General features: G+C 45.7%; 1 protein-coding gene and 1 pseudogene across 3 annotated transcripts in view; both read right to left on the bottom strand.

Annotated features, from left to right (window-relative positions):
• Positions 1–18,552, bottom strand: part of SCUBE1 (signal peptide, CUB domain and EGF like domain containing 1) — a 1,846,233-nt gene that overhangs the window by 742,335 nt on the left and 1,085,346 nt on the right. The gene's annotated exons all lie outside the window — the stretch shown is intronic.
• LOC146855008 (epoxide hydrolase 1 pseudogene) lies at positions 1,068–11,129 on the bottom strand (annotated as a pseudogene).

The following is an 18,552-nucleotide window of genomic DNA, read 5'->3' as shown; positions in this document are numbered from 1 at the left end:
CCGCTGCAGCTCTCGCGGCCCGTCCGGCCGGCATTAGTCAGCGGCTCGGCCCTTCCGGAGACAATGTGGGTCTGTTCTGGAGCGATTAGGGGACTAATCGACGGATATTTTAGCGGATTTGAAGCTTGGTCGGCAGAGCCGAAGGATTAGGCGGCCATCTTCGTGCTCGGCTTGGCCACGCCCCCGCTTTACAGTAATTTGATATACACTACCATCAACACATAAGAAATATCCGAATAAATTGTCTCTGATCCTCATTTGGCATTGTTTTTCTGACTCTCTAGGATTGTTATTTTTTATTTTTCTATTATTCCTGGATGGCATTTTTGCTCTTTCCTAAAATCATGTCTCTGATTGGAGGCCTCATGGCTGCACAACTACCTGCAACCATGGATTTTGAGCTGGCTAAGCTGGAGAAGTATACTATGACCCAGCCCAAGGATTCTTGCAAGGGGTTTAAGGTTTCCACCAAAGGCTTCACCTAGAAGGTGGAGCTGCAAAAGGCACTGAAGCAAGAAATTAGAAACTAGAGATGCAGCACATGTTGTCAAAAGCTCTTACCTAGGTTTCCACAGGAACAACATGCAAGAAGAATGCACCCAACCTGCCCTTTTCACCAGTTGCCCACAATGATTGTCAAAGCGACAACGGTAACTAGGGGAAGGGAGGGAAACAATGGGTAAACAAACCATCCTCCCTCGATGTTTCTTCTTAAGCATAAGGTCTGTCAACCAGGGGTTTCCTAAATGCAAAGCAAAAGTGCATTAAGTGTATGATACAATAAAGGAAAGGAAACAATTGAGTTGTAATGATTTTTGTTTTTCTCCCTACCCGAGTGAGCCCCCTCTTCTTATTCTGTAATGGCTTAAATTGTCTTGTAAAACATTCACATTAGCTAAGGAGAAAGAACAAAAGTGCAATGAAATTCGAGCCCCAAAAGAAAATTATAAAAGAAAAACTAAATATCTGCAGACTGTAACATGGCACCCACCTAAAGTAGCTGGGAGGCACTCTCTGTGAACAGGTAAGCTAAATCCTCAGCCTTTAACTATATTAACAAAAAATCCTTAATGTACCAGTTCCTTGGGGAACGATGCCACTCCGGTTGGTACTTTTAGTTTAATTCGCTCATGCTTCCGATGACCAAGACCTTCTCCCAGGTTTTCCTTATAGAACCGCATGGAGGAGACGATGGAGCCCGAAACCCAGTAAATCATAATATTAGTTAAAAGTTCGTCCAGGGAGTAGTTCCGTTCTAGTCCCCCGTCCTCCAAATTACGAAACACTGGATTGGTCCAGGTAGCAAACTTTTCGAAAATGGAATTCAAGTGGAGGCCTTTGACATGACTGGGGGCTAGCTGGGAAATGTTGGTGCAGATCAAGGATCTCCAGTCTCCGTCTTGAGCATAAAATTCACGAAATCCCAGCCTCATCATCATTTTGTAGAATATGCGAGCCACCGCTGAGGAACCTGACCTTTTAAGGGCCAAGCGGTGCAGAGTATGCCTGAAATCCTCTAGTTCTCCTGCCTTGCACTCTAGAGACACTGGACACTCCGTCTGGCGTAAAAGATTTAGTTTTATTAGCTGTAGCTAGTACAGTTGTCCGTGAAGTCACACAGGGATGGGTTCACAAGAGACTGCTCCTGACCTCCGTGGCGCACAAGCTTTTATACAGTGAAATACAATGGATACAATGGGTAACCCAAACACATATAGAATTTGAGACTTCGACAAATGTTACCAACAATGGTTTAAGCTAAAAACTGACTCGAGTTCCAGGTGATGTTTGTTGCTGGCCCCTTTAAGCAAATTGCAAAGAGAATCCACATGATACAGTTTACAAGGAAAGAAAACATGGTTGTATGCTCTAGAAGGACAGTCGTGAGATCAGAGAATGCATGAGATGTGTAGCGAAGGGCAGTAGATAAGATAAGCGAGAGGAAAGAATGGTGTGAGCTAACAGATAGTTCGGGCGGGGATTATCCAGCTCAGACATGAATTAGTGTATTCGGCCAGACCCTGACACTAGTTAATAAACACGGGACGAAAAGCTACCTGACACGCAAGGGCAGAAATGACAAAAACATCTCGTTTACCAGATGCCTGAGTGAGGGCAACCTAAGATGGCGGAGAACACAAGATGGAGTCTGGGTACGATCGAGAAACAACAAATTTCAGAACCTCAGACCCTCCTTTTGCCATTACTCAGGCAATAACACAATGACTGGGCTCATGTTAGTCTGAGTCGGAGTCAATATCAATTGCCATAAGGTCGTTTAACTGTTGCTGGACCATCATCTTAATATTCTCTGGTTGTTGGGTTACGGGTTTGATACACATAAGGTAGTGAACAGACCACAGATAGCAGGACCACAGTGTATGCACAAGCAACAAGAGAATATGATGGCCAGAATTGCTCCGAGGAATGTTAGTATCTTCCATCCCCAGGTAGATAATAATCCCCATAACCATCCCATGAGGGACCAATCTCCTTCGTCCTGATGGATCGATGTGGAGATGGTATGTAATTTTGAGATGGCCTGATATACAGTCGGGGCGTCATCAGGAATGTATATACAGCAGCTCGATCCAATCAATTTACAGACTCCTCCTCGGTCTGCTAGGATCACATCTAGCGCAATTCTGTTTTGTAACGTCATGAGACGGTCCGCTCGGAGTTCTGCAGTGATGTTACTTAAGGCACCTGCAGTAACATCGATGGTTGTCTCAACCACGTGAACTAATCGCCTAATGTTTCCGCTGTTAATCATTGGTCCCCAGAAGGGAATGAATCCTTTGAAGAAATCTCCTCCCTCCTGGCCAGCCGTGTCTTTGGCATCAAATACACCTCTACCATATCTGTGTCTGTGATGGTCTGAGGGTGCAGTATACGTTGGGGGAAGCAAGAATGCTATGTAACATGTTCCCGAAAAGTCAGAGGGAAGCCATGTATATGCTTTGTCATAGCAGACAAAATAGGTTCCTTGTGATGGGATCAATGGAGGGTTATTTTGAGACGTGAATACATATATCTGGGAACAGTTTTGTTGAGTGTCATTCTCCTTGCTATTGATTCGGAGGCAAAAGTTGCCTTGGTGGGGTACAGTCCATGCTGGGGAAGACTTCTCTTGTTTGGTCTTGTTATTAAGACTGGAAATGTAATGAGTCACATTCCAACCTTCGTAGGCTTTCTTTTCATCCAAAGGAATCTTACTCTTCCCTAGGATTTTAGCCATGGCCACTATACCCTTTATCAAAGTACCGTGGCTAAAATCCATTCCAGTCTCAAATGTACCTATTGGATATCGAAGTCTGTTGTGGTAGGCAGCCGAAAACATGGTCAGATAAGCCCATGCTGAACCTTCATATGAGAAAGGCAATACTAGATAGGGCATCCCTTTATGGGCAGTGTGAGGCATGAGTCCACACACCCAACAGTCAGATGTGTTGACAACTAATTGGTGTTGGTGTAACAGCTGGATAAACTAATTATTTTGATACTCCATCCTTCTTATTTGTTCATGTGAGGAAAGGGCACTTATCTTGTGTTGAAATTTAGTGGGACGAGAAGGTACAGAAGTAGATAAGGGAACAGTTTTTAGTTGCAACACATGGACAATCCAACCTATACATGCTAATAAAACACATAGAATCAGCAACACACACAAGGTTACGTCAAAACGACTACGTAATGATTTACAATATTTGGTTCTCATATTCTGTCTCCTATCTACCTGACGTGATGTACCATCCATCCTGGCTAGAAAAATTTGTCGCTCGCGGCAATCTTCCTCAATCACTTGGCTATTTGATAATCCTGAACCTAGCGAATCTTGACCATAAACCAGGTTCAGTCCAAGACTCCTACCGAGACCCTGCGACGGGGACAGATGGCACAAATACTATCTAAAAAGGAAAAATAGTTCATTGGTGGCAAAAGTAACAAATGTTCAAGTCTTTGCTTCAGGCCTGGTCCTCAGGTTGTATCGTTTCTTTGTTGGGATCGTTTGGTCCTGAAAGATTATTTCCGGATTAGTAGTGTTCACTTGCAGATGTAATGGAATGGTTCTTCAAAGAGTCTCATCACTTTCTTCCTCAGTCTGGGTGTCTTCCAGCCGTGCGTTACTAAATGGTACGAACCGGGGAGTCCTGTCTCCTTCAGACTCACCTATGCCCCCGCGGACCCACTGGTCAAAAGGCAAGGGCAAGGGTACCTATTTGCAATGCACGGCGTGGACCCAGTTTTTCTTCCCTTCTATCCTTACTGCAGTCTGCGTAGCCAGCAGAACCTGGCGAGGAGGTGACCAGCGAGGATCAAGATTTTTATTTTGTTGAAAGTTCTTGGTGCAGACCCAGTCTCCCGGTTTGATAGAGTGGCCTGGGTCTGTTGAGGCCTCTGGCAGAGCACTTTGAACCTGTTGGCGAAGAACACTTAATTTAGCAGTCAAGTCATGAAGGTAATCAATAAGCATAGGGTACGGTATGTCTGAGTACTTCCTAGGACGAGGAACTCCCCAAATATTGGCGGGGCGTCCGAATATCACTTCATATGGACTAAGTCCCATACGAGAGTGTACAGTAGTTCTGGTGGATAGTAAGGCCAATGTTAAAGCGTCAGGCCAGGCAAGACCTGTGCTGGCCTGAATCTTTGTCAATTTGAGTTTGAGAGTGCCATTGTAGCACTCTACCAAACCCGCTGACTGTGGATGGTTTGCCGCATGGAATTTTTGCCTAATACCAAGACCCGTACATACTTTCTGCATGATTTTGCCTACAAATTCACTTCCATTGTCACTCCAGACAATTCGCGGCAAACCGAATCTAGGAAAAAACTCTTTCAGTAATACTTTAGCAGTGGATACAGCGGTGTTATCTTTTAAGGGGTAAGCCTCTATCCATCTGGAGAATGCACACACTACCACCAGAACATACTTGAGATTGTTGCATCGATCCATGTGTATATAATCAATCTGTAATACTTCAAAGGGGTACGTGGGGGGAGAGAAATGGCCTGCAGGAGTTGGAGTACCCTTCCCTATCAATTCTGCAGCCTGGGCTGAATTGTTTCTAATGCATACTGTCTCCACTACTGTATGTAATGTGGTGACTGCATAAGCTGAGGTAGTCTCGCCATTGGGTAACTTGAAACAGGAACCGTCAACCCACAAGGTTCCATCCGGATCCTCGAGCGCAGTATCCTTTAAATCTATTCTTCCTTTTGTTTCTTCTTCTGTGCGAAGAAAACAATCATGATGATCCTGAGGATCTCTTTCATCTGGGAGTGGTAACAAAGTAGCTGGATTCAAGGTGTTACATCGCTTTATACGTACGTGGCTTGCCAAGAGAGTCAACTCGTAACCAGACAATCGAGCAATCGTGAGATGTTGTGTTTTAGTTCTATTCAATAAAGTGTCCACAGCATGTGGTACCATGACAGTGAGAGTGTGGTCCAATACTACTCCAGCTGATTGACGAATAGAGATTGCTGTCGCAGCTGTAGCTCTGAGGCAGCTAGGTAACGCCTTAGCTACCGGGTCTAACGTAGCAGAAAAGTAGGCACATGGCCTCTGTTTGTCTCCAAATTGTTGTGTCAAAACTGACAATGCACAACCTTCTCTCTCATGGACATAGAGCGTGAAACATTTACTGTAATCAGGGGTACCTAACACAGGGGCAGAACACAGGGCTGATCGTAAGTCAGAAAAACTCTTCTGACATTCATCAGTCCATGGGAGTGGATGGGGCGTGTCCTTCTGTGTAAGTGCTAATAAAGGTTTGGCCAATAAAGAAAAAATAGGTATCCATTGTCTGCAGTAGGAAGTAATGCCCAAGAAAGCACATACTTCTCTCTGGGTCGATGGTACCGACATATGCGTAATTGCTTCAATACGTTCGGGGGTCAGTCACCTTCCCTCCTTTGACAAGAGATGATCTAAGTATGTAACTTCTTGGCACACGTACTGTAATTTAGAAGGTGATAACTTATGATTGAGGTCAGACAAATGCTGCAACAATGCCACAGTCACATCTTTACACACATCCCTTGAATCAGTCGCGATCAACAAATCATCCACATACTGAATAAGAGTGGCTCCTGGAGGCAAAGGGAATGTATCAAGCTGTGACTTAAGAGCTTGACTATAAATGGATGGACTTTCACAATAGCCTTGTGGTGCTCTCTTGAATCGGAAGCTTTGGCCTCCTAAACAAAATCCCAAAATATCTCTGCTCTCTTTAGCGATAGGAATGCTGAAGAAAGCGTTCTTTAAGTCAATCACGGTGAACCAAGTTGCTGAAGCTGGTATCATCGTCAGTAAGGCTGTAATATCTGGGACAACAGGGAAATGTGGTGAAACAATTTTGTTCACCTCTCGAAGATCAATCACAAATCTATAGACGGGTGGTTGAGAAGGATCCGTTCGCTTAAGAATCGGAAGAATAGGGCTGTTACACACATTTCCTCTCGTTTCTTCCACCACACCCTTCTGGACCAAATCTTGAACAATAGCCAATAATGCTTTTTCACCATCATTGGAAATCCTATACTGGGCTATACGGGGCAGTTTAACATTAGGCTTGAGAGTGACAACATATGGTGGAATCGCAAGACGACCCACATCATTCGGACCCGTAGCCCAAAGACTTTCAGGAAGAGATAGTAATTCAGGTGGAAACTTATCACTAGACAAATGCATTGACGATGTTAGTTTCTTACCTAGCGTAAGATACACACCAGAAGGGGAGCAGTGTAACGTGGCATGTCACTTTTTCAACAGATCCAAACCCAATAGATTCTCACCACAACCAGTTGTAAGGATAAGTGATGCTTCCAGGTCAAATGGACCAATCGAAACAGGTAAAGGGCAAGAGACTGGGTTACGAACTGGGGCGCCGGAAAATCCTACAGACATGTTTATTAAGCCAGACAAAGGTGTCCCAGGGAGTTTAGAATGAATAATAGAACTTCTCATTGCACCAGTATCCAAAAGAAATGGCTCTGAAATACCCATTGCATTGACAGTGACATAAGGACCATTCTGATCTACTGGAATTGATACTACTCCCTTACTTTGTCTATGGCTGTCCTATTCATTTTGGAAACTTTCGTCGCCACCTTCAACATAATAGTCTGGACTCTCTGTTGGTCAAAAGAATTCACAGCGTTAGGAGAGGGAAAGGAACACTTCTCTTGGAGGGACGTACCTCTACCTCTACCCCTGGAGACTGACTGGAAATTACCACGTTGGAGCAAAACTGGACATTTACTCTTAAAATGTCCCTCTTCCTTACAGTAAGCACATTGGTTTGGACCTAGCATAGATCGGGGTACATAAGGTTCGGGCTTCTGAAACACTTTCTGAAACTGTGGGGGCTGAGAAGACTGGTGCTGAGCAGGACGTGGAGGATAAGCCTGCAGTAAAAGAACCTTTGTTTTTAAATCTTTATTTTTCTTCTCCTGCTTATCTTTCTCTTCCTTGTCTCTGTTTTCATAATATTGTGCTGTAGCCAATATTTTAGCAGTAGAAGAAACAGCCCGTGCACTCTCGGAACTTTTTAATTTATTCGATAATTCGGGAAGCAAGTTAAATACGAACTTGTCCACAAATAAGCGTTGTCCACCTTCCGTGCTCATATCCTGACTACTATGATCCAGGAAGGTCTCCTCAAAACGAGTGAAGAAATCGGAGACGCTCTCGTCTTTCTTTTGCTTACAGGCGGTTAACTTATCCCAATTTACTTGTACTGCAGGCATAAGAGTCTTCATTAGATCAATGATTCTACCAGGAAGTGCTGTAATCAGATCGTCAGGCTTTGCGCCGCCAACTTGTGCTGTGTCAGCAGCTCTAATAGCTGCCCAAACACCACCTAGTTCGGCAGCATGATCTTCCCTACGAATTTTCGCCCATATTGCTTGTGGGACAACATTCCCAAACAACATATCGATATCAGCTAAGTTCATAACGCAAGCCTCAACTGTTTGGGATAGCTGGATTTTTACGTGGGTCTGGAAGTGTTTGTTTAAGGGCTAATACTTCGGCTCTTTTCCAAGGTTCATGTACCCATATACGCTGGAAATGAGCAGCCACCGGCTGAGCACCACCTACCGCCTCTCTCCATACTGGGGGAACTTCACGCATTGGGTAATGTTTAGTTTTGTCAATAAGATCAGTTTCGGGGAGTTTTAGAGAGAGAAATGAAGTCCTAAATTCAATCAGCATAATCACCGCTTTCTCGACATCTGCTCTTACTATAAAGCCCTTATCAAAATCGGCTTGGAGCTTCATTAGTTCCATAGGAGCCGTGTCTAATTCCATATCGTCCCAACCCTTAATGAGAGTATCGCACATTACGTCAAAAACATATCTTTGAATGGGCTCTGTCCATTGACAAAAGGTGCTCATAATATCCCGTGCACTATATAATGGACCTTTCTCGATCCATTTACGGGCGAGGGAACCTAATACTACCTTTTCTTCCGTAACAGGAAGCTGACAACGAGATTGTCGTCTAGAAAAAGACGGAGACAGATTCAGGGCTCCAATTTAAGGGAGAAAAGAAACTTGTGACAGCATTTGTGAGTCTCCTCGGTGTGCCTGGAGAATGTCTCACCAGAACAGGGGATAGAGAGGAATTTAAAGGAGATGGAATAACAGGAGGAGGAGAAAACAAAGGCTGAGGAAGAAGAGAAGTATTATTTGGCTGAGCAGGTCGCTGAGCAGCTGCTGGCTGAGCCATAGGAGGTGCATTAGGAGTTTGCACATAGGGTGGAGGAGAATTCAACAAACAAGACATTAAAGGGTCTTCCTCTATATCTTTACTCTTCTCTGAAGGGGAAGTAGGCAACACCGGATAGAATCTATCTATTGCCATGCGATGCTGTCTTTCTGATACCTCTCTAGCAGAGTCTACTTCGTTATTTCTTAACTGCTGGGCAGCCTGTAAAATAGACATATTTTTATCTTTTTGATCTCTTCTTGCTTGTTTTATTTCTTTCTGTTTGGCTTCCTTTCGCCAAAGGCGGAACGAGTCAAACATTGCCGGCTGGGCTTTTCTTCTAAACAAAGTGGTTTCTAAATTGTCTAATATATTGGGCTCAAAACTGCCATTTTGTGGCCACTGCAAAACACCATCTCTTCTGGTATATCGGACCCATGTTTTGTTAAAAGTAATGGGACCAATACCATGTTTTGAATAGAGCTCATAAGTGGGAGTTCCAACCGGAGGAATCGGACAAGAGTCCTCGAGCTGGGAGTCCCTAGTACAACCTAAGCAACAAAATCGACGAAACTTACTTAGACCAGGCATCGTTATTTCTCTGGACTATTCTACAAACTTCAAAAAAGGGGTGTGTGTCACTTCTTAACAAAACAGCACAAACGTACTCACCCCTTGGCTTCAATTATTGCAACAATTGAAATACAAAAAGGAAACTCAAAAAACCCCCCAAAAAACAAAATTTTGTGGGAGCGACCCACCAATCAAATACTTAAGTAAGTATCCTCTTACGCCAACCGGAGGTCCGTCTATCGTCTCGCTCAACCAAATCGTCACAAAAACCGGGGCCAAGGCAGGACGGCAGTCAGGGCAGCAGTCGCAGCAGCCGTCTGAAAGGAGAAGCCACGCCGCAAAATCCTTCGGTCCACTTCCGACATACAGGGGTCAATCACATGGGGCGCCTCCTCCGGATTTTCCTTGCGGGGCCCCTCACGATCCTCTGCTTGCACCGCTACCACTGAAGCCGTCCCTTCGTGGTCGCCATTTGAGGAACCTGACCTTTTAAGGGCCAAGCGGTGCAGAGTACGCCTGAAATCCTCTAGTTCTCCTGCCTTGCACTACAGAGACACTGGACACTCCGTCTGGCGTAAAAGATTGAGTTTTATTAGCTGCAGCTAGTACAGTTGTCCGTGAAGTCACACAGGGATGGGTTCACAAGAGACTGCTCCTGACCTCCGTGGCGCACAAGCTTTTATACAGTGAAATACAATGGATACAATGGGTAACCCAAACACATATAGAATTTGAGACATCGACAAATGTTACCAACAATGGTTTAAGCTAAAAACTGACTCGAGTTCCAGGTGATGTTTGTTGCTGGCCCCTTTAAGCAAATTGCAAAGAGAATCCACATGATACAGTTTACAAGGAAAGAAAACATAACCATGATTTCTTTCCTTGTAAACTGTATGCTCTAGAAGGACAGTCATGAGATCAGAGAATGCATGAGATGTGTAGCGAAGGGCAGTAGATAAGATAAGCGAGAGGAAAGAATGGTGTGAGCTAACAGATAGTTCGGGCGGGGATTATCCAGCTCAGACATGAATTAGTGTATTCGGCCAGACCCTGACACTAGTTAATAAACACGGGACGAAAAGCTACCTGACATGCAAGGGCAGAAATGACAAAAACATCTCGTTTACCAGCTGCCTGAGTGAGGGCAACCTAAGATGGCGGAGAACACAAGATGGAGTCTGGGTACGATCGAGAAACGACAAATTTCAGAACCTCACCGCCATGGAATCACATCCTTTCTTGTGCAAGGCTTCTGAGAAGCCATAGCCAGGAATGGATGGACAGATGACCTCAAAGATGTGCTCATCGCTCAGACCATGGCTGGATGGATCCGTAAGGAGAGGGATAATTTTGTAAAACTCGTAGAATGAGCCTGGCCATCCATGGACCATCAGCAGCGGCTTAGCAGTGCGTCCCGTGGGTAAATGAGGTGGCTTCACATGGATGAAATGGAAATCAATGCCTTCTACTTTTTTTTAAAATGTGGGCATTTGTTGAGACTTTCCACTTGTTTTTGCCAGCTGTACTGATTTCTCCAATATGAAGCCATTTTTTGGAGGTAAGTCAAATTAAACCCGTAGTGCAAGCGGATGTCCTCCAGCGGCGTGCTCCATCTGGTCTGGTCAATTCGTGTGAACAGATTTTTTAACGTCTCTTCCGATGCTTCGATTTTAAAAGGACGCACAGATTTATCTTCTTCCGTTTCCGGTTCCTGCCCGACTCCCCACCATCCGTCCTCCATTTCCAGCGTTTCCTCCTTCTTCTTGAAAATATAATGGTAGATGAGGGCCCCCAGCACCAGGGCCAAGGCAATTTCAAGCAACATGATGGCCTGGCTAGCAGAGATGATCTACAAAAACAGCCCGCTGCGCTCTTCCTCAGCACAAGACTGGCTTCACTCTGTCCCAGACTCTGCTCCGATGCACCCCGTCAGGAGCCTCACTCAGCTTGGAACTGGTATATGCACCACCCGTGTGGGCAGAGAAAAAATTCACGAATATCATCTCATTCACCGACATGCCCCGTGGTGGGCACTTCGCAGCTTTTGAGCAACCAGAAATTCTGGCCGCAGACATCCGGCAGTTTGTGGGGGAAAGTGGAAAGAAGGTAACTTCTAAGATGAGAAGGATGTTGCTGGTACACAGCCCAGCTTCCGTGCAACTAGCCAAGCATGCCCAACCTCTGTACCAGGCCAGTCATTTATTCAACCAGCGCTGTAAGACAGGAAGTTTAAGAAGTTAGCAACATTCAAACAGGAAATGTTTGTGGAACATTGAGGAAACTGTTTTGAATTATACTGTAATCATGTAATCTTACACAAACAATGTACAGGTTAAGAATGCATATTCTAGTGTAGACCAAATCACCATAGCAGACATGGACTCTAATGTTCTAAATGTAGTTCCCTAAATTAGCAATATCCATTATAAGACTTTCTGCATATCAAAAAACCGATATCTATAGACCTTCAATGTAATTCTTTTCTCTTCATTTACATTAATTTCCTCAGGACAGATGTGCTTAGTTTAAAGCCTGCTTCAACGAGATCATTTTCTCTATGCAAAAATAAAGATGTGTCCTTTTCCAGCAAAAAAATAAATCCTTAATGTCAGAAAATCTAACGAAAATCTTCTATTTATCTTTGCAGGAGCATACCATTCGGGTGCCAAAACACAGGAAAAGACAGCTCCTCAGGGACGACAGAACACTACTAAAATAAGTACTTCTTTGCTTTTTAATAATGCTTACGTGAAAACACCATTACCGTATTAATGGTTCTCTTTCTTGGTCATTTCTTTTTGAGTAGGTGAGCCAAAGCAGGAGGCAGGCGCTGCACCAAAGACATAGCCGCCTCGTGACAGGAAAAGGAGGACACCGGGAAAGCAGGAACTGCACCAGGAAGCAGAAGCTGCAACGAAGACGCCGCCTGCTCACAACGGGGGAATGAGGAGTCTGGAAAGCAGGAACCTCACCGGGAGGTAGAGGCCGCACCGAAGATACCGCTGGTCTTGTAACATAAGGAGGACACCGAGTGTCTGTGAAGGAACAGAGCAGTCCCAGAAGAGCCTACACGGGTAACCCATAAGCAGAGTACACCCCGAATACTAGAACGCAAAGCATTCTAGTGCGTGAGCAGGGGAGTCTTATACTCCTCCCCAGCCAAGCCGCGCCAATCACACTCGGCAGGCTTGACAGTACACCCCCCACAACACCCCCCACTGGTTTAGGTTTTTCAGGACAGTGTCTATGAAAGAGCCGCACCAAACGAGGAGCATGTATGTGACTAACTGGCTCCCAAGTACGATCCTCCACACCATATCCTTTCCAGTGTATGAAGTACTGTAATCTTTATCTTACTCTTCTAGAGTCAAGTATAGCTTCCACCTCATATTCTGGTTCATTGTTTATAATTTCAGCTGGTGGTCTAGGAGGAACTTTTGTGCTGTTTGTTACCGGTTTCAATAATGAAGCATGGAAAAGAGGATGTATTTTAAACAAAGGTGGAAGATCCACTTTCATAGCAACTGGGTTAATCATTTTGCTTATCTTGTAATGGCCAATAAAACTAGGTTTAAAACTACAAAAACCCTACATTGTAATATCTCTGATGGATAACCATACCTCATCTCCTATTGCACATGTAGGTTCCACACATTGATGAAGATCCGCCTTTTCCTTATATGCAGCTTTAGCTCTCTCTAGGGTTTCTATGGCGGATTTCTGTATATTATGCAGGTGTTGTACAAATTCCAGAACAGCAGGAGTAGAGTTAGTATGAGGCGGTGGTGACAACATTATTCGGGGGTGAATCCCATAATTGCAATAAAAAGGGGAATACTTAGTAGATGAATCGTAACTGTTGTTATAAGCAAACTCAGCCATCCAAAAACAAGAATCTCAATCTGATGTGGTTTACAAAAGTTGACATTGTAGGTACTGTTCTATGCACTGGTTTACTCTCTAAGTTTGACCATCAGTTTGAGGGTGGTGACTAGAACAATACCTGACATCAATTTGGAACCAAACACCTAGCCCTTTCCAAAGGTTTGAGATGAATTGAGGTCCCCGGTCTGACACCACAACTAAGGGAAGGGCGTGTAACCTGACTATGTGTTGTACAAACAAGTAGGCTAACTGCTTGGAAGCAGAAAGTGTCTTTAGAGGAATAAAGTGGCCCATCTTGGTTAACAAGTCTACGACTACGAAAAGAGTTGTAATTCCTATCATGGTTTTAGGTAAATCAACAATGAAATCCATAGACACGGTATGCCATGGGCCAGGAGGAGTAGGTAAAGGGTGTAGCAATCCTACAGGGGCTTGATGAGATGAATTCCCTTGAGCACACACATGGCATGTTTGGATATATTGCTTAGTGTCCGTTGCCATATTGGGCCAACAACAATGTTGACGCACCAGATCTAATGTTTTTTTATAACCAGGATGACCAGAGAGGGGATGTGAATTACACCACTCTAGTGCTTGTTGTTGTAGTTGTTGCGTAGGGAAGAACAAACCCCCTTGAATGTATACAGATTTTGTACCTTTGTTGCATTTTGTGTGTGTGCTACTTCTTCTATTCCTACTGATTGTTGCGTCTCTGCGACGGCCTTCAGATAGTCTTCCTCTTAACAAATGATGCCTATAATACGTTCCCTATCTATAATGGGCGGGGGATCATATGTGTTTTCCTCAGGTTCAAATCCTAGACGAGCTAAAGCACCAGCTTTCCCATTCTTTTTTCCAGCTTGATATTGCACTATAAAATCAAAGTCACTAAAATATTGTGTCCAACGTAACTGTGTCATAGATAAGGCCCTGGCAGATTTTAGTAATTGTAAATTTCTATGATCTGTGAGTACTGTGATCTTGTGATGTGCTCCTAATAAGATATTGACACCATTCTTTGAAGGCCTTCTCAATGGCTAACAATTCTTTATCACCAACAGTATCATTTTGTTCGGTTGGAGTCACTTTGTGTGAATAGTATTCTACTGGATAAAGACTCCCTGTACATGGATCCGTTTGAGAAATAATTCCTCCTACCACTATCTGCGAAGCATCTACTTTATCAACAAAAGGGAGCTTGTGCAAAGGCCTTCTTTAATTTAAAGAATGTTTCTTCTGCAGTATGTGTCCAAATAAACGGTACCCCCTTTTTTAACAATTTGGTTATAGGGGAGGCCAATTCCGAGAAACGTCAAATTGGCAAAACCAAGGAAGCTTTGTATGTCTCTCATATGTGCTGGTGATTAGGTGAAAACACCCTTGCCATGATCTTTTTCTTGGTTATTTCTTTTGAGTAGGTGAGCCAAAGCAGGAGGCAGGTGCCACACCAAAGACATCGCCGACTCGCAACAGGAGAAGGACGACGCTGGGAAATCACAAACCGTACCAGGAAGCAGGATCGGCAACCCAGACGCTGCCTGCTCATGACGGGGAATGAGGAGTCCGGAAAGCAGGAACCGCACCGAGAGGTAGAAGCCGCACCGAAGACACCGCTGGACTTGTGACGTAAAGGAGGACACCGAGGGTCTGCAAAGGAACAGAGCAGTCCAGAAAGAGCCTACGCAAGTAATCCAGAAGCAGAGTACACCCCGAATACTAGAACGCAAAGCGCTCTAATGTGGGAGAAGGGGAGTCTTATACTCCTCCCCAGCCGTGCCCTGCCCATCACACACGGCGGGTTTGGCAAGATTGACACATGTAACCAACGAGGAGGAGGATGGGGAGATAGAGGATGATGAGGAGCTGGACCAGGATTCAGTGGAGAATCTGTGACTGTCGTTGGTACAGGGGGACAACAGACTGCAAGGCGAGATAGCTCCCCCCGGGCAGGGAGCAGCATTTCTTCCAAAGGCCTGTCTCAGAGGACCTGGAGGACAGGAAGGAGGAGAGAAAGTTTAGATTGGATCTGGCCAAGCTCAAATTTGATCAAATGCAAAAAGAGATTGGTCATGGAGGAGGAAGAGAAGAAAAAGAGATTGGCCATGGAGGAGAAAAGATTGGCCATGGAGGAGAAGAACATGATGTTGGCTCAGGAATGGAGCTTGAGACAGCTGGATATCAAAGCCAGGAGGGCTGAGTTCAGGCAAGATGGTGGCAGCATTTCTTTAGTGTCCTTTGACAGGAGGGCCCACATACCCAAAGATTTGTTGCCCGTTTTTGTGGTGGGGGACGACATAGACAGATGGTTTGAGGCCTATGAGATTGTGCTAGAGATGCACAAGATCCCTGAGGAGGACTGGGGAACTAGTCTGTGGAAACACATTCCTAGTGAAGGGAAGGACACCATGCTGACCCTAGAAGGTGAGGATGAGGTTTCCCATCATGAACGAGACCTTAATTTGGAAGTTTGGTCCGACCCCAGAGAAGTACAGACAGACATTCAGGGGTTGTCGGAAAACTTCTCAACAAACCTGGGTGGATTGTGTGGATTCCTTTTGTAGGGCCCTAGATGGTTAGGTGAAGGCCAGTGAGGTAAAAGATTACCAGGGATTGTACAATTTGATTGCACAAGAGCACCTGTTCAATCTTTGTTTACTAGATATGTGTCCACACCTTGCTGACAGTAGGCTCTCTGACCAAAGGGTGCTTGCTAAGCAGGCATACTGTGGGTCAGGACCAAGGTCCATTAGAAGGTATCTGGGGGGGGCGGGGTCAACACAATGCTGGGCAGGGTCCTCACCAGAAGAAGGCATGGGGACAAAAATAAAAAGAAGTTCTTTAAAGGGCCACAAACCAGTTCTGTTGATCAGGGCTCTACTGAAAAGAAGTGGTTTCCTGACAGTAAGTATGCAGGGAAGGGACCCCTCAAGTGCTTTGAGTGCAAGATGGAAGGGCACTTCAAGAATGATCCCAAGTGTGTCAAGTGGATACAACCCCCAACCAGTGGGTAGTAACTAGGGTTGGCTAGTGTAGTGCTTTGGGAGAAGATGGTCCCACATAGTTTGGGGGATAGTGCAGAGTTACCCCGGTGTCCCTGGGTGACGGAGAGATGGTGCAGAGAACCTCCAAACCTGAAAATACTGGGAAGTACAGTCTTCGGAGCAGGTAGTCCCTAATGTCTTCCACCAGGTGGGTGCAGCTAACAACCGTGAGAGCCACTTCCTAGTGACTCTAGTTCCCTTTGAATGGGGGAAGGGGTATCTTAGATCAGATTGCGTTAACTATAAGTTAATCTATGCCTATGGATTGTCTGCTGGGTAATGACCTAGTGCATACTGCCTGGAAGGAGGTGGAGCTCAGGTCCCACGTGAAGATGATTGGGTTGCCTGAGGGGGTGTGCCTGACCACACTGCCCATGGCAGCCCGTCAGGGTAGTGAAGAGGACCTGGAGCCTGAAAGGCTGGCTCAGGCACCTGCCAAACAGAGAAAGGGCAAGGGGCGCGGGAAACTCGCTCCTGATATTCCCACGGTCTGGAAAGAGGCTGAACTTGAGGGGGAAGCTCTGGTACATACAGAGAAGGAAGTGGCCGATTTGGGGAACCTGCCTGAGCTGATCAATTGGCAGTAGAAAGGGAGTCCCATCAGGAAGGAGTTCTTCAGGGCACAGGAAGAATGAGGGAGTCCCATCAGGAAGGAGTTCTTCAGGGCACAGGAAGAATGCCCAGGCCCAGGCAGCTAGTGATGCCTCTGGCAAGCACCTGATCTACTGAGAGAATTGTCTCCTGTGTAGTGAGCCTAAGGTTCATGAGCCTGGTGCATTACGTGTGTTGTTGGTCCCCAGTGCTACAGGACCTTCCTACGGGGTCTGGTTAATGATGTGCCACCGGAAGGACATTTGGGGCAAGACAAGACCTTTGACAGGTGTGTCACCTACTTTTATTGGCCTCAAATGAAGAAGGCTTCAGATGCATACTGTAGGTCCTGTCCTACCTGCCAAGCGAGTGGCAAGACAGGAAGTGGAAGTGCAAGGCTCCCAGAGAATCTTTTCCTGTTGTTAGCACCCCCTATAAGGGTAGGCATCAACATCATTGAGCCTCTGGACCACAAGACAGCCATGGGCAACAGACTCATTCAGGTCTTGGTGGACCATGCCACCCGGGTACCTGGAAGCTACCCCCCTGAGGACGGTGACTAAGTCCGTCGTTGCCAGGGCACTGATGCGGATCTTTTTCCATGTGGGTTTCCCCAAGGAGGTGGAATCTGACAGGGGTACCAACTTCATGTCTTGCTACACGAAGGACATGTGGAAGGAGTGTGGGGTGACCTACAAGTTCCCCACTCCTCACCACCCCCAAACCAATGGGTTGGTTGAGAGGTTCAACCAAACCCTGAAAGGCATGATTATGGGTCTGTCAGACATGATGAGGTGTAAGTGTGACTTCCTCCTACCATGCCTTTTGTTTGCAGACAGACAGGTACCACAGAAGGGGATTGGTTTTAGCCCCTTTTACCTGCTGTATTGACACCCTGTGAGAAGGCCTTTCAGTTTAATACAGGAGAGCTAGGAGCAAGGTCATGGGAGAAACCCCCAGGATATGGTCAGCTACATGCTGGCCCTTCACAACCAAAACAGCCCGCTTCACGATGCTCACCCAGGAGAATCTGGAAGCTAGCCAGAAGGACATCAAATGTTGGTATGACCATGATGCGACTTTGGCGGATTTTCAGCCTGGCCAAAAGGTGTGGGTAATGGAGACAGTTGTAGGAGAGTAGGATCTGCTTCTTATGGTTACCCCCACTTTCTGCTGATGTTTCACTGTTTTTCGACTTCAGTCTGGCTGGGGCCCTGCTATTCTGGACCCCAGCCTAGCTGCTTCCTCTCTAAATTGATTCCATGTACCTTAGGTACACTCCAGATTGGATTCTTGGGTGCCCCTATAAGTCCCTAGTATATGGTATACTATTTACCCAGGACATAGGTACCCCAGACGCCTACTGGGGGCTGCAGCATGTATTATGCCACCCCTGGGAAACCTTACAAAATGACACCACAGGTCTGCTACTGCAGCCTGAGTGAGGTGGTGCATGCACCCCTTACTGAGGTATAGGTTCACTATATCTCACCCCATCACTGCACAGATAAACCTATCAGTCACCCCTATGGCAGGCCTTATCAATCCTGAAGGCAGGGTGCTTGGTTTTATGTGAGAGGGAGCCCATGCATGAGCAGAGCCCCTCAGCAGCCTTCGGAATCTATTCTCCGGGGTTGTCCGTGATGCAGCCTGACCATATACTCTCAAGTGCATTATAACCTCGCGGTAAATGCTAACTTTGGGATAGCTGCACGGAAACATGTTGTGTTTGGTTTCAAACA

Source organism: Triturus cristatus, chromosome 4_1 (genome assembly GCF_964204655.1).
Source record: "Triturus cristatus chromosome 4_1, aTriCri1.1, whole genome shotgun sequence".
Lineage (NCBI taxonomy): Eukaryota > Metazoa > Chordata > Amphibia > Caudata > Salamandridae > Triturus > Triturus cristatus.
The sequence above is the reverse complement of the archived record's forward strand: the minus strand, read 5'-3'. Positions and strand labels throughout refer to the sequence as shown.